Raw genomic sequence first — 16,896 nt, 5'->3', positions numbered from 1 at the left:
GGAGATTTTTCTCAGAATATTTTCAGACTAGACACTAAACGTTGGCAGAAAATGATCCATGAAATTGGCATGAATGAAAAATTTGTATTAGAATTGTGCATATTTGCGTACATTAACATTTAACCTCTTGCTAAGTATGTGATATTTAAATCTAATAATTTAACATAAGTGTCTATGGGTGCACCAGGTGTTAATTTGTCAGTGTTGATAGAGCAGTACAATATATTTCTGTTTGCTCATGTTGCTGTATGTCATTGTAAAATACAATTTAAATGGCAAGCTGACATCACATTCTAGCACAGAGTGACCTCCCTGAAGCCACATATTCCACATCTTTGTGACTAGCAATTTTGTCTCTCATGGGTCATTTATGCATTTGTTAATGAATTGCTGTAACTTCTATACCTATTTGCAATTTAGTTGGTAGAAGCAAATAAGTATGCTCCTTCTAATATGTTAGTTAATTGTTCCACCCCTTGCCTATCAACCAGTTCCATATTAAGGGGGCCATATGGACTTGTACCACCCTCTAACCACTTACAACTTCCTTTTATATTCTCTTTCAAAACAGACATATGATCCACTTGTTCATGCATCATCATTGTATCATCATTCCTTTTAATGTGTGTAGCTAATTTGTGAATAAATGTGTATTAATTCTTAATTAGATATAGTATTTAAAAAAAACATATTTCAAAAGTTGTATTAAATATCTCTAATGGCAACATATATAGTTAGATTAGATTCACCCACCACCATTGTATCATTTTTTTTTTAAATTCTGTATATGGTTCATACAGTATGTCATTAAAGTTAAAATTTTAATTTAGTGGTCATTCTAATAATAACTGAAGAAATTAACAAGCTGGCTTTCATGCATCATGGTCTAAACCCCCCTTAACAGGTCCAGTAGTGCCATCTCACAACCATACGTGCCCCCCTGGTTGCAGCTAGACTTGCACATTTGCATCTGGGTATGGAAGTCTTTCTGGTGGTTCCTGTGGCTGTGGTGTAGGGGCATCTCCACTTTGGATTTTATTCACATCACTGCATTCAGCAACCAGGTTCCCACATGATCTGCCTTGCCTACAGCTCAAGCAGTGCCCCACTTAAACAATGTCTGGCACTATGCGCATTGCCAGAACAACACATCTCTCCTAGAAATCAGTATCCTGGTTCTTGACTTTAGTTGCTTCCTGCTTCTGTTACATGCATATGACTCAGGGGTGTATTTATCATAGATGGGAGAGAGATAAAACAGTACAGAATAAATTATCAATCAATTAGCTCCCAACAATCATTTTATAAACACAGCCTGCAAAATGTAAATTGGAAGCTGATTGGTTAGTACTTTATCTCTCACAATTTTTCTCTCTCCTAACTTTGATAAATACCCTCTCAGTCTCCAGGTATTTTGATATGGATAAATTAATACAAAAAGGAAGCTAAATGATCCAGAAAATTATGGTATTGTAGGTATAACACTGAAAACTAAGTTTGCACCAATGTTTTGTTTTTGATTGTCTTGTATAAATATATTTGGAAACAAACACCAGCTGTTTGAGAATAATAGACCTATGATAGTTTGTGGTTGGGAACGTTTAGAATAAATAGAGGAGTTAGCCCTATTTTTGATATCTTAGTCATAACCATGAGATTGGGAGATTGCCATTAGGGGTGTATATTAGAAACTTTTATTAATATACAATATGTTTTAAACAAACCTGCTATAACAGACTGTATGACAAATATCTTGCATATCTGATTTTGCTTGTACTGTACAGATGTACATAAATATTAAAATGACTTCATTGTGTACCATTGTTCTTCCATAATATTTTTTGTGGAGGTACCTACCGAGATTAACCCACCATTGACACACAAAGAAGGAAGGAGGACTTTTGAGCTGGGGTACCTGGATCAACTGTGGCAAGAGCTTTTTTTTTAATTAACTCTATTTACTCCATGTCTGGTCATCTGCCTTTGTGTGTCATTGTTGGCTTGTTCTTGTTAAATAATCAATTTAACTTAAGTTCTATTATTATTGATATTTTAGAGTTTACATTTGAGGATATTTATTCAGCCATATTTTGAGAATGTTTCTATGAGAAATTGTTTGTGTGAATGGCCAGGCCTTGATGGCGTCTAATGCATTTCATCATGGTACGTCCCACAACTTCTTCAGAAGGATCCAAGAGAAAAACATATGGCAATAATGCTAGAGATTCAATCAGTGAAGTGTTATTTTTTATGTGATGCTGCATTATGAAAGGGTTTGGTGTAATGGAGAGGCTACGATTAAACTCCCATATACTGCATAGTGTCAGAGATGACCTTCAACTGTGATAAAGCATCAAAAGGAGATGAAGTACTAGAATTGAAATAGGCTACAAATTAATTAAAATTTTCAATAATGGTTTCAAAATAATATATACTGTACCTAAAATAATAATATTGTTAATAAATAGATATAAATAAAGATTGGTTAAAATACTGTTTATGTAAATGCTAAACAGATAATAAAATAACCAACTATGAGTACAAAAATAACTATTAATAGTAAACATACATCACCTAAGAGGAGTCCAACACCATTAATAATTCAAATAGTCAATTAGTAACTAGTCACATTCTAAGTAAATGAATAGTCTAATGTGTACAAAAAGTAAAATCCAGATTAATAACCAGCAAATAATATTAGGCATTACTAGCTTGAAATAAACCAGATTGTCCATCCAGTCACCTTAAACAAGATCTCCTAACAGTATGGTGGATGGCTGGCAGTGAGTGGTGACGGAAATAACTAGGTACAATATCTCTGGTCTAGATAAAAGAGTGAAAGGGACCAAAGTGTCCAGGTAGGTGGCTTTCTTAGGTAGGTAGTTGCCTTAATGCATTTCATTATGTTAAATCCCACCACTTCTTTAGAAGGATCCAAGAGAATATCATATGGCATTAATTCTAGAGATTCAATCAGTGAAGTGTTTTTTTATATGCGATGCTGCATTATACCTTCACTAATTGAATCCCTAGCATTATTATCATATGCTATTATCTTGGATCCTTTTGAGACATATGTGTTTGCTATCTTTATGGTGATCTACATGCTCAGTAGATACTTATGTTTGATTCAATATAATTAAATTAAAACCAGAAGCAGAAAAGTGAATGCTTTATAGTAATTCAGGAACTATTGGTTAAAACACAAGACCAGCAAATAGATCCATATTTCCAGTATGCAAGATCAATTAGACCCAGTAGCAAAGGAATTACTCACGTGTCTTAGGGCAAAAGCAACAGCTGCACTATGCTTGTCGACAAATCTGCAAACATTGTTTTGAATTGCAGTCTTAAAGTGTATCTCCCACATGCAGAAGCAGCTCTACTAAATTGTAAGAAAACTTGACATGTGACTGCTGCATGCCTAAAAAAATAGGATCTAGACCTCATTATGCCTACTTACATTACTATGATCAAATGTAATGCTTCTGAACCCAGCTATTCTACTATCTGTTAAAGAAACTGATGCATTTCAGAGAGAGGAACAGGAGAGGAAAATAATAACCCAACATGATTGCTTAATGTGTGTAGATGAACTCCAAGGGAAGATTTGTAAGAGGTACCACTTCATAACCATGACATGGTTTATTATGCTGATGGTAGCTGCCATAGGCAGAAAGACACTGGGAACCAAAATCAGGGTATTCTTTGGTATATGACAAAAAACTTTATTCAATCCGTTTTTTTTCCAGCACAGTTAGCAGAACTAAAGGCACTACCAAAGGCAAGCCTATTAGATGAAGGAAAACGTGTAAAAATATACACAGATAGTAGATAGCCCTTTGGTGTAGTGCACAATTTTGCAGAATTATAGAATTGAAGAGACTTGACAGCAACAGGCAACCCATTTGCACAATGCAGCCTAACCCTGACCCTCCCCCTGCAGCCTAACCCTATCCATCTCCTCCTGCAGTCTAACCCTAACCCTCCCCCTAGTGCCTAACCCTAACTCCTAACCCTAAAACTTACTTTTGGGATCACTGCCATTGGTATTGTTGAGCCTGGATTCCGACCCCTGTCAGTATTTCGGCACTCGGCATGTGAGCACTAGCAATCAGTGCATCGGGATGCTAACTACACCCCTTGCATCTAACTCAGGGCCTGATATAGAGATGTAGGCTGACTTGATGGTTAGAATTTATCTCCGATGGTGAGTGGTCTGCACATCTTGCCTACAGACCCTCCCAAGCTGCACCATGATTGACATACTGCAGCATTTGGGGGCTGGAGCAAGGGCATAGCTGGTCAATGTTCATGGAAATGGGGGCATGTCATATCCATTTTCCGGAAGGGCTGGGGCCAGAGGGCCTGATTCAGAGCCATACGCTATTTGTGGACGGTCGTTCTGAAAAAGGGGCTGGCTATTTAAATGAAGTGCTCACTCTTTGCGGTCTGTTGACGCTTCTAAGTCTGAACGAGTGAACAAAACCTGTGGCCGCTATTTTGATAAAAACGCCCCCTGGCCGCTTGCATCCTACGCCATCTCCGCCATTTATTTGATTAATTGAGTACATCGAAAGGTGTCTGAACTGCTCACAGTGCTTGTGGTTGGATTTTCCTACCACAATCATATGAGCAGTTCAGGCTAAGAAACAACCAAGTGACGTGGTCGATGATGCTGCTTTGTTAATTATGCACACCCTTAAAACGCCCATTTTGACCTTTTGGCACGCCTGTGTTCAGATCTCCACTGCCCATTTTCAAGCACCTTCCCCTGTTACCACCCACAAATGCCTCATTCTGTCACTCAAATTATCAGGCATTCGCTATTTTGTGAGCACATGAATTTCGACCACACTGACTGGTTCACGCATGCATATTACGAGCCGGAACGAACAAGCGGCCGCTTACGAGCGGCTCTGAATCAGGCCCAGAGTTTGCATCACTGGGTTCAGTTTTCCCAGATTCCCAAGTGACTAGGAACTGGCCAGGCTGTGGTAAGCTTTAACATCCACAGCCTGGCCAAAGGAGCAACCATTGTGCTCATCTGTCAAAATGGCTGCATTGGTGATCCCAGGCTGCAACCTCGGTAGGTGCTTGGAATGCAGATGCAGCAAAGAGGTGTCTGTTTCCTACAGATGCCTCCTGCTGCATTAGAATTTTAGATGGATGGATTTGCACAATGGCTAGTGTGTGGGTCTGCAATTGCATCCATCAGGCACTCGCTTTCCAGCTAATTGCATTACTAAGTTCATTATGTGTCTGACTCAGTATCCAGTTACCTGCATCTGTCTCGGTCTTCAGTCACTTTGAGTGCAGAGGATTAGCGTGGAAACATGGCGTCCAAAGAAAGTGCATGTTGTAGCACCCCCTCCCTGTACTCAACTGTGCCAGTGGGGTATGGCCAGCCTGAGGGGTAATACTGAAAGTAAGAGAAAAACAGCAAACAGTGGCAGTATCATGCTGGTCATTGAGGTCCCATTGGGGGAATAGAATGCTTGGGTGACACACTATCTGACATTAAGGAGTAGCTGCTTTGGCACTTCTTTATTTATGTATAGCACCTAGGATCTGACTTTTATCTCATTTGAATCATTGTTATTAGTCAATAGAGCAGATTGTATTATATATTTTAACTTAAATTGACAGAATACATGTGCTAGAGTGAAATTCAACAGGGTGTACAGCTTATGACTATGATTACTGCCCCAAGCCGCTTTCCCTGGAGTGGAGCACCTATGGAAAGCTTCCTTCTCAGCTATGCTCCTACTTCACAAATATACATTGCACCTATATTAATGTGAGTACTACTAATCATGTTCTGTCTATCACCATTATTATTATTTCAGGTCTCCTAATACAATATTTTTTTTAAAAGACCTTTCAAACAACACTTTGTGGTCATGCCTGGGAACACCTCATTACTTTACATAGCAAAGTAGTGACTTTTTTTAAACTCATAACTGCCAATCAGAAAAGGAGAGGAGGAGGGGTAGTGACAGAAGCCAATAAAAAAGGAGAGGGGAGGGACAAAGAGTTGATCAGAGAGGGGTGGTGACAGAAGTCACAAAGAAAGGAGAGGGGATGAACAAAGAATTGATCAGAGATGGGTGGTGACAGAAGCCAAAAAGAAAGGAGTGTACGGGACAAAGAACCAATCCCATGGTATATAGAGGAGGGAATTAAAGAGGTGTGAAGTGAATGTAATCAATCTGACAGGAAAGGGAAGGTGACAGAAGATGATCACAGAAGAGGGGGGCCGGAGGGAAGGCAATCTGGGCAGTTTGAGGGAGCATGAAATATAGAAATGAATCTCAGATCCGTAATTTATTTAGGTTATAGAGCAAACAAACCGAGAGAAAACAGATGGCCGTCATACTGTGCAGTGCCACATGAATTCCAGAAACTTGAATGGTGCCCTCTGTCTTTTTGGCGCCTGGAGCTCATGCTCCACTGGAACCACCCTCCCTACTCCCCTGCTTGAGTGCCAAATATAATCTTCATCAGATTCAGTCTTCAAGCAGTTATCTTATCTGTACTGCTCATACACTTCACACCTATCCTAGTGGGTGTCAAATAGCATGCAGGTTCAATATCCCCTGCTGCTTTCTTAAAGCCATGTGCAGCATCCAGTATCTGCACCCTCTGCTAGCTGTCACAGGTACTACAGGCACTCCTATTCCACCTATGGCTGGCTTCCACTGTTTTACATCCTGAGACCAGCATTCCCAATAAGACTGTATTTGTCACTCTCTGCAGTTTACGTTCAGACTACACTACTGCTAAGGCTGTTCTGATACCCACATTTATTCAGTTTAAATGTCTTAACACCATCTAAAGAACTGGTTCCCGTGAGAAGGAGATTAATAAATGCATCAAGCTTCATCTAATTTCCTACTGCTAAAGATAATTTGAAGGGTTGCAATCTGAATCTACAAAACTCCAGTGATGTGACATAGACAAGTTGCAACAGCTGGTGGGATGCCATTCGGCCAGATGGGCAGCAGCATTTTGCTGGACCTATTTCTATATGGAAGCCAGGGGCTGCAGTCCTATCAGTCCCATTATTAACTCAGCCCTCCTTAGGTTAATTTTTCAATAGGTTCATATACTGTTCAGTAACTTCAAGCTTAATTTTTTAATAAATAAAATCTAAAAGTATTTACCCTCATTCTATATGTAGTCTCTCATTTCCAGTTGTCATCAAACACACAACATAAGAAAACTTGATCCCATTTAGTCCAAGGGCTGTGGAGGGTAGTTATTGGGGTATCTAAGAACTTATTTTGAGAATCTATATGTGTGAAACAGCATGGTAAAGGAAAAAAAGCAAAGTATAATATGAGGAAAACAACAAGAAACACTGAAAGCAAAAACCGGTAGAAAAAAGATGGGAAACATCTTAATGTGAAGATGCTTTAGGGTTATTTTATGCATTTAGTGGTAGAGATTCCCTTGCCTTCAACAAAGCATTTCCAGCTATGTTTAATGGGCCACCTCTGCATGGTACGCCTGAAACACTATATTAAAGAGACATAGGGCCTGATTCAGACCCACTTGCGAGCGGCTGTCCGCTCGCAAGTGGGTCGATGTTATGCACTGAGCATGCGCACGACGGAGGGAGCTCCGTCGTGCGCATGCGCCAGACGCGACGAGCGAAGGAAAGTCCTTCGCTCGTTGTGTCCGATCAAAGGGGGCGTGCTGTCAATGTTGATTGACAGCACGCCCCCTTTGGTGGGCGTGCCGGGGGCGTGCCTCCCTGCCGGGGGCGTTCCCACGGGAACGCCTCCCGTCGGAAGCCGGCCCACTGACATCACTAGTGATGTCAGTGGGAGTGATTTTGGCTCTGATAGAGCCAAAATCACTCCGGAGCTTGCGGTTGAAAACCTCAACCGCAGGCTCCGGCTCGCAATTTCGATGGTCGCGATGGTCTCGACCATCGCGGCCATCACAAAGCACGCTCGTATAGCCTGTGGGTGGTGACCCACAGCTATACGAGCGTCCAGGAGGACGCTCCATGAAAATGGAGCCCGGCCCTCATTCAGAGCGTGCTCTCTGCTCAGAGCGTATGGCTCTGAATGAGGGCCATAGTTGTCACCAAGCATTAAGTAGGTCACATGGTATGTATCTACTTCCTGCCAACAGAACAGTTCTGTTCATGGTCTTTGTTATTAATTTATTACTGTTACTACATTAATCTTTTCATATTTTGCATTATAGCCTGTACAATAGACCCCTGATGCTATAAAGCTTTGTTTATGCACTCAGACTGGAAGAAAAACATTTACAGTTTCTGAATCTCTGTACACATGGAGACAAAGCAAAAGTCCACCCACCTTAGGCTCCAGGTTCAAGATGCTGATGTGTGGCATTATGATCTGTTTTTTCAAAACTGTTGCTCTACTATATTTGTTGATGCACTCAGACTTGAAGTCTGAGTTCTTCCAGTTCTTGTTTCTAACTGTGTACATTTGGATACTGTCAAAGCTGGATAATTGGCTGAGGCAAGATCCGTTTAAAATGAGATCGCAAGATGCCATTTTGCGATTGGCCGCCTAAGCGCCATTTTAGATAAACTCACACTTTAGTACATGTGGCGATATTACTATTAGCATCATGCGATTGCATCTTTCATAATTTCTCATACACACATTAATATGCACAATTGCGCTGTTAACTAGTTGCATATTAGCGAATGCATAAGACCCTGTATGAAAATGCTGAATATTAGCTCCATGCACACGCATCTGCCGCAAGTTAACTTTACATCAAACCCCACTTACTCACACATTACATATTCACATACAAGGTTCCATAAGCTTTAAGGTATAAGATTCGAGTATGCACATTTATTATCATTGCTAGGAAATAAAGGTTATTTCGTAACTAAGGTTTTATACATGATAAATAAGCCATGTTTGGTATTGTACTGATGTGTACTCTCTCAACAGTATTCCGGTAATATCAATGGAGAGATCGCAACATGCATTCTCAACTTATGGACTGCAGAGACTTCAAGCAACAAAATGTACATTATATGAACAACTGTTAGGATTTGCATGAGGCGGGAAACCAGAGACCACCAGTTGTTAGAGGCTGGATTGTGTCTATTTGAACCAACCTGTTAAATGCCTTGTAACATATGCCCTCTCCTTTAGGACCAATGGTATTAGCAACAAACTTCTCTATTGTGTTGTTTATTCCTGGGGGGTATAAATATGTGTGCTCTGACCCTGGGTTCCTAGTCTTCATGCTGAATGCTGATTGACGAGGGGTTTCTTGCTGATACCTACATCTCGACCAGAGAGCGCTGCGTATGTACAATTGTACTTGGGTCTGTATAATTTATTTACTGTATGACTGCGTACACAAAGTAGCGTCATCCTTAGAGGTTTATAGGCAGTATATTAGAAGGTATAAGCAGGGTATATAGAGGTTCAAAGGCAGTATTGTTAATACATTCTTGAAATCCACTCACTTCCAGTTCTCTATCAAGATTCCAACATGTGGCATTGATTTTCTGATTATATAAACTGGCCCCAGGGTCAAAATGCTTTTTGTTCTTTGAGATAAGTGTAATGTCTTTATAGTGGTTCCTGTTGAAACAAAAAAGTGACCTGTTCAACATTGTTGTCTTGATGCAATTATGATACAGTAAAAAAATAATAATTTAAAAACTGGTGAGTGTCTTCTTTTCTATTCAGCTAATAGAATCAATGAGGTTTGGTCAAGTGGTGGGCAACTTTTGAGTGGCAGCCAGTCACTTGTTTTGACAGTGACACAATATCAAAGGTATTGTGATACATGCACCCTAGCCTACTATCTGCCTTCTGACTTTACTATATTGTCTTTAGAATACATAATGAATGACTGCCTAACAATATAATTAATATAGAGCTGCCACTTCTTTTCTTAATTAATAAGATAATTTTAATTATCATATACATTTAATTATAGTCCCAACCCAGATCAAAATTACTTCAATGACTACCCTATGCACCTATTTGCCTAATGTGTTTTGACATTTTTTTCCATTTCCATTTGGGGCCCTGAATAAACCTCAGTCAGTTGTCCCACTCTTGAAATGTAACCCCCCAGAAATGTATTCTTAGATTATGCAGTAATTGCTATTACTGCCATTTAGAATTTTTTCCAATCCACCCATCACTTATTTTATTATAATTTAAAAATTATTTCCTTTTTGGCTGCAGGGCTTAATGAGTTAATATCCATTCTCACAATTATTATAAAAATCAATATAATTATTGATATAATTAATACTTATAAAAATATATTTTAAAAATTCTAATACAAAACTGTACATCCCTAGACCCTTGAGTATTGAAAACAACATTTGTACACAACTGCAATTTGTGTGTTTTTACAACATGTTGAGCATCTGGGACTGCTTCATAGGAAGCATCAAGCCATAATAGTTATACAGTATGTGTATTTGAGAACTTATACATATAGGCATTTATTATACGCATTTCAAAAGCCTATTAAATGCTCTATGATATTTAGAGTCCAAAATGAATCTGTTTATGCATACTATTAGCTTTGCATGAATTCTGAGTTTCCTACACTATTTAAAGTGATAAAGATCTATAAAATACAGTTGAGTTATATGTGAACAATCATTAACAACAAAGTACTGTACACTATGCTTCAGGAAATGTTGAGACATGTTAATAGATGCACCTCTATTTCTCTGTTAAACAAATAACATAGAAATAGGTTTCGTCTTCAATAAAGTAGAAAGCCAGGAAAACCATTGGCACCTACCGCACCACAAGGCTGCAACACTATATTGAGTATATATTTTTTTCTGACGGTAATTTGTCTTATTGACATTAAGTGGACTTCAATTTTTTTTCCATTTCACATTATTATAAAAATATATTTTAAAATTAGAGGTGGGGACTCCTGATGTGTATATGTGCCATGTTCTCAAAATAAATCATTCAAAACACTCACCAGATCAAGCAGGGAACAGACAAGGATAAAACTTATGTTAATTGCAAAAAAATTATTGTTTTATTGTATCAAAACAACATTTTACCTATTTGACAATTGGTAAGTGTATACACACTTACCATTTCATCAGCCTGATGTGCCGTGCTTGAGAGCTAAAATGGGCGGGCATTTATTGCACGCTCAGTTCAGCTGTCAATCATCAATAGGTGCTGCAGCATGTGTATGGGCAATCGGCGGTACCTTGTACACACCAGCAGATGGCCAAAATATCTTTCAGATATGTCAGCCACCTGCTGTTCTGCACAGTAGATGAAAATGTCTGTGAACAAGACATATCTGCTGTACACAGCCAGCAATGCACCTTTCAAACGGATGGGCAATATATCTATCAGTGTGTACCCAGCTTTACTGTACTTTGTGTGCAATGGCCATTCATTTCAATGAATTCTTGGTGATTTTCACTGGCCAATGAGGATCCTGATAGTTTTCAATACCAGACCAGGGTCATAGATCCAGGGCTGGTTGTTGATTTGTTGGGGGGATGCCATATAATTTTTAATGCAACTATTTTGCTACCACAAGCAGAATCCAAACTAGCGGCTTAGGAGAAGTGCATTGATAATATACTATATTTTCTACTAGGCTTTTAACTTTAGGTTATTAGTTCTTGATTAATGAAAAGATTATACAGAATATGGTTGTATTGTTTATTAAACTGCCATCATGTCTGCCACTGCTGAGTCACTATGTTTCAAAATGTACTATATTCTTTTAAACTGCCATGCATTTTTGTGCTGCTATGTTGCTTGGTTTAATTGATAGTTAATAATTAACTATCAATTATCAATCTCTTGTACTAGCCTGTTACTCTGGCTTGAATTGCTTGTATTGGCCTGAGGCCTGTGATTTCAGTTTTGCTGGTTAAAGAAGTCTGTTGGTAATATATTATATTTTTTTCTATTAGGTTTTTACTTTTAGGCCATAGGTATATGTACTAAAGTGTCAGTTTTTATAAGTGGAGTTGTTGCCCATAGCAACCAGATTCTACTCATCATTAGTTAGCACCTTCTAGATTGGTTGCTATGAGCAAGATCTTCCTCTATAAACCCACTCTTTAATAAATATTCCCTTGCTAGTTCTTAATAGATTAAATTTAACACATTCTATTGGGTCGTCTAGTTTTTATACTGACATCTTGTCTGCCACTGGTGTGACACTATGTTTCCTTGATGTGATTTGTTTTTTTATCACTACTCTTTCACTTAGTTTAGCCAGCCAGGTCACTACAGTGAGATGGTGACCAGAAATGTTTAAAAAATTTTAAATGTTTAAGATGTTAAACAGGTAAAGTCTGTTTTTGTTCCTACAGTATTTTTAAGAAATCCAAAACCAAACAGAACCAAAATACTTTAGGATTTTTCCTACATCTCTGTAAATGATAAACAGGCATTTGAAGAGGAGTGAATGACAAAATAAAATCTGTTAATGTGTCAATATATTTTCTATATTCTTTATATGGTTATGTATAAACAGTAGTGTGCCAGTATTTGTGTGACAACATTATCAAATTAAAGTAAGGTACAGTATACTAGATAAAGTAAATGTTATTTGGTCATGCAGTGAAATTGCTTTCAGTGCTCCTTTTCACTTAGTCTTTGAGGCATATTTACTGTACTGCAGGTTTCCAGCTAAGGATAAATCCATATTCTATAGCTGCTGTTATTTATGATTTATAATAGTGATGCTGCAATAATTTTAAATGTGGAGAGTCTTTTACTAAATACATAGTTTATTATACAATATATTAGTGGTATGCTATTACATAAAAAATGTAATTGTAGACCAAATATTATTCTAAGTAGTAACAAAATATTCATGATGGCACCTAAAGCACCTATTAGCTTGAATAGTTTACATTTTGGATTTTAGCAAGATCATTTACTCGGTTAATTAATTTATTGGTTTACTACTACCTGTGTATATATTAGCTGTATAGAAGAGAATCCATAATTAGAATTTAAAAAAATATATTTTATTTTCTGAAATGCTCTACATTGGCAAGAGCGTGAAATATTTTGTTACTCTGTAGGAACAGCGCTGTTTAATCTCTTGAATAAATAAGCTTTGTTCTACATTATAATTAAATTATTGTACTACTAGTATCAAATGCAGTTTCAATGTTGGAGTAATAAGATTACAATTCAGTGGTGTATAAAGATTATAATGGACCCTTGATAGTAATAAAGCAATGCCCCAGCACACATTCGACAACTACATTTGGTCAACTTATGTCTGAATAATGGAACTATACCATTTAATAAAACCATACAGTCCCCCTGGCCATTATATAGTATAATACATTTCAAGGCCTATTATTAATACTTAAATAATGAATTAACAATGTATAGTAGGGTTATATTTTCTGTAGCTATCAGTTGAGGTCCTCTAAAATGCACAGGTTCCTCCGACCCATCTACCACAAGTTAAAATTTTATGAGTGAAAGCATCACCCCACAGAAGAGCAAAAGATTCCTACAGGCTCATGCAAGCTACTATAGTTTCTTTTCTGCAAGTGGAGTTAGAAGATGCACAATGTGTTTCATGCTCCTCTTCTTAAACTAGAGATGTTCACTGATTCTGTGTTTTAATTTTTGATCTATATTAACTTTAATATTTTGGTTTTGCAAAACCACTCTCACATGTTTTGGCTTTGGATCTGTATTTTAAAAATTATGCTTAAAACAGCAAAAATTATGTATCTTGGGCTTGTTTTTGTCCTTACAGTAGTAACCTCAATAACATTCCATTCAATTTTGACCACCTTACAATATTGTTCACCAATATTGGCCAAAGGCTGCAGTGAGCTGGCTGGCTACTAAATAATGGAGCAGCGGCACAAGCACACAGCATTTTAAAAGAATATAGCAAATCTATGAAACATTGCCACACATATGTTGTATATTAAAAAGGACACTCACAGTTTAACAAACTACAGGGAATGCCACTTTTGTGGCTCAAGTGCTTGATTTGTTTGGGCCCCCACAAAACAAACTACCAATGGGCATAAGGCAGCTAACTGTTGTTTTTTTAATGATCTTTTCTCTACAGTGGGAAGATGACATCATTATCATCCTGTCACAAACGTGGAATTTAGGAGCTGTATTCCCGGACTGGGCCTTGGATCTGTATTAATTGGCGCAGACGCTCGCTGGAGGAGACTTGGCTTAATGAAGTTTCTCCACATGAGAGGGTGCAGCGAACTGACAGGAGTTTGAGGAATGCGGCAGTAACGTGGTAGCTAGGAAGCTACGTGGAGCGGCTGGATAGCCGTGGGTAAACGTTGGTAGCTGAGTGGCTACGTGGAGCGGCTGTATAGCCGAGGGTAGACATTGGTAGCTGAGTGGCTACGTGGAGCGGCTGGATAGCCGTGGGTAGACGTTGGTAGCTGAGTGGCTACGTGGAGTGGCTGGATAGCCGTGGGTAGACGTTGGTAGCTGAGTGGCTATGTGGAGCGGCTGGATAGCAGTGGGTAGACATTGATAGCTGAGTGGCTACGTGGAGCGGCTGGATAGCCATGGGTAGACGTTGGTAGCTGAGTGGCTACGTGGAGTGGCTGGATAGCCGTGGGTAGACGTTGGTAGCTGAGTGGCTACGTGGAGCGGCTGGATAGCCGTGGGTAGACGTTGGTAGCTGAGTGGCTACGTGGAGTGGCTGGATAGCCGTGGGTAGACGTTGGTAGCTGAGTGGCTACGTGGAGTGGCTGGAGTGCAGTGGGAAGGCTTGCTTAGCTAAACTAAGAAACTAGTTGCACTGGCAACTTGTGTGAGCATTGGGGATCCTTTTATAGTGGACACTGGGAGCTGACAGGCTGAGAGAGAAGGAGAAGGCTCCTCATTGGTGGTAGTGGGGTCACATGGGCAATCCAAGATGGCCGCGCCCATGGACCGGAGGACAGCGCTTCCTGGAGGTAGTCAGCGGGGACCAGCGGTCAGCAGGAGCCGGCATGGGAGCAGCACAGCAGCGGGACCCTCCAGAGGACAACAGCGGAGACTGCCTTGGGAGAAGAGGAAGGAGCGTACAGTGCGGGAGCCGGAAGACAGCGTGGGTCAGCGCCCGCACAGGTAAGCGACGGGGTCTGATTCTGGGGTCTCCAGGCCGGCGTGTGACAGTACCCCCTTCTTCAAGAGTGGCCACCGGACACTTCCTTGGTTTATGAGGAAATTTCATATGGAACGCTTTGACCAGACGGGGTGCATGGACATCGGAGGCATTTATCCAGATTCGTTCCTACGGACCATAATTCTTCCAGTCGATGAGGTATTGAAGATGGTTGTATCGACAACGGGAATCTAAGATTCTGTCAACTTCGAACTCCTCTCCCTGCTGTGTTTGAACACTAGAAGCTTTAGGCAGGACCTTCTGAAATCGATTTAAGACTAGTGGCTTTAAAAGAGAAATATGGAAAGAACTTGGAATGCGAAGAAATGGAGGAAGCTTTAACTTGTAAGCCACAGGATTCAAGACTTTGATGATTGGGAATGGACCAATGAATCGCGGAGCAAATTTCATCGAGGGTACTCGGAGTCTTAGGTTTCGGGTAGAGAGCCAGACCATATCCCCAGGTTGGAAATTTGGAACCGCTCGTCTTTGGCGGTCAGCAAATCTCTTGTACCGGGCTGACGTTTTAGTCAGAGAGGAACGAACCTTTTCCCAGATGTTGGAGAACCGTTGAAGGGACATTTTGGCCGCAGGCACATCTAATGTTGGAAGAAGAGGGAAATCTGGCACTCGAGGATGTTGACCAAAAACTGTAAAAAAAGGAGTTGAGCTGGTGGACGTGTGATAATGATTATTGTGGGCAAATTCGGCCCAAGGAATAAGTTCAATCCAGTCATCTTGGGAGGATGAGACAAAAGTGCGCAGGAACTGTTCCAGGTCTTGATTGACCCTTTCGGTCTGACCGTTGGTCTGGGGATGAGAAGCGGTAGAAAATTTGAGTTTTACCTGAAGGGCTGAGCAGAGTGACCTCCAGAACTTCGCTACGAACTGTACTCCCCTGTCGGAGATGATCTCTTGAGGAAGGCCGTGGAGCTTGAAGATCTCTTTTATAAAGCTCTGGGCGAGTAGAGGTGCAGACGGAAGCCCAGTAAGTGGTATGAAATGAGCCATTTTAGAAAAATGATCCACGATAACCCAAATTGTGTTGTGGCCCCGAGATGGAGGAAGATCAGAGATGAAATCCATAGATAGGTGAGTCCATGGCTTAGATGGAATTGCAAGATGTTGGAGTTGACTGTGTGGAACCCGCCAAGGTATCTTGTGTTGGGCACATTTGATGCATGAAGACACATAAGACCTGACGTCCTTTTTCATCGAAGACCACCAATAGGACCGCTGGATAAATTCTAGGGTTTTATCCATACCCAAGTGACCAGAGAACCGGGAAGCATGAGCCCAATGCAGTAACCTCTTGTGGAGTTCCGGAGCGACGAAAGTCTTCCCAACCGGGGGTATAGAAGATAATTGGGTAGAGGCGAAGAAAGCTGAATTCAAGATTGGTTGGGGCTGTTCCATGGGTAGATCAGGGTCACTCGTCATGGAACGGGAGAGTGCGTCGGCTTTGAGGCTTTGTGAACCGGGGCGATAGGAGACTTTGAAGTTAAATCTTGAGAAATACATTGCCCACCGGGCTTGACGAGGGTTCAAGCAATTTGCAGATTTAAGATAAAGGAGGTTCTTATGGTCAGTAAAATTGGTAATGGGGTAATGAGCTCCTTCTAGAAGATGTCGCCATTCTTCGAGGGCTAGTTTCATGGCGAGTAACTCTTGATCTCCAATGGTGTAGTTCTTTTCTGCAGGCAAAAACTTCCGGGAAAAGAAACCACAGGGATGAAGTTATTCATCTTTAAATCGCTGGGA

This window comes from Taudactylus pleione, unplaced genomic scaffold (genome assembly GCF_031769625.1).
Source record: "Taudactylus pleione unplaced genomic scaffold, aTauple2 ptg000121l, whole genome shotgun sequence".
Classification (NCBI taxonomy): Eukaryota; Metazoa; Chordata; class Amphibia; order Anura; family Myobatrachidae; genus Taudactylus; species Taudactylus pleione.
This window is presented reverse-complemented; position numbering follows the sequence as displayed.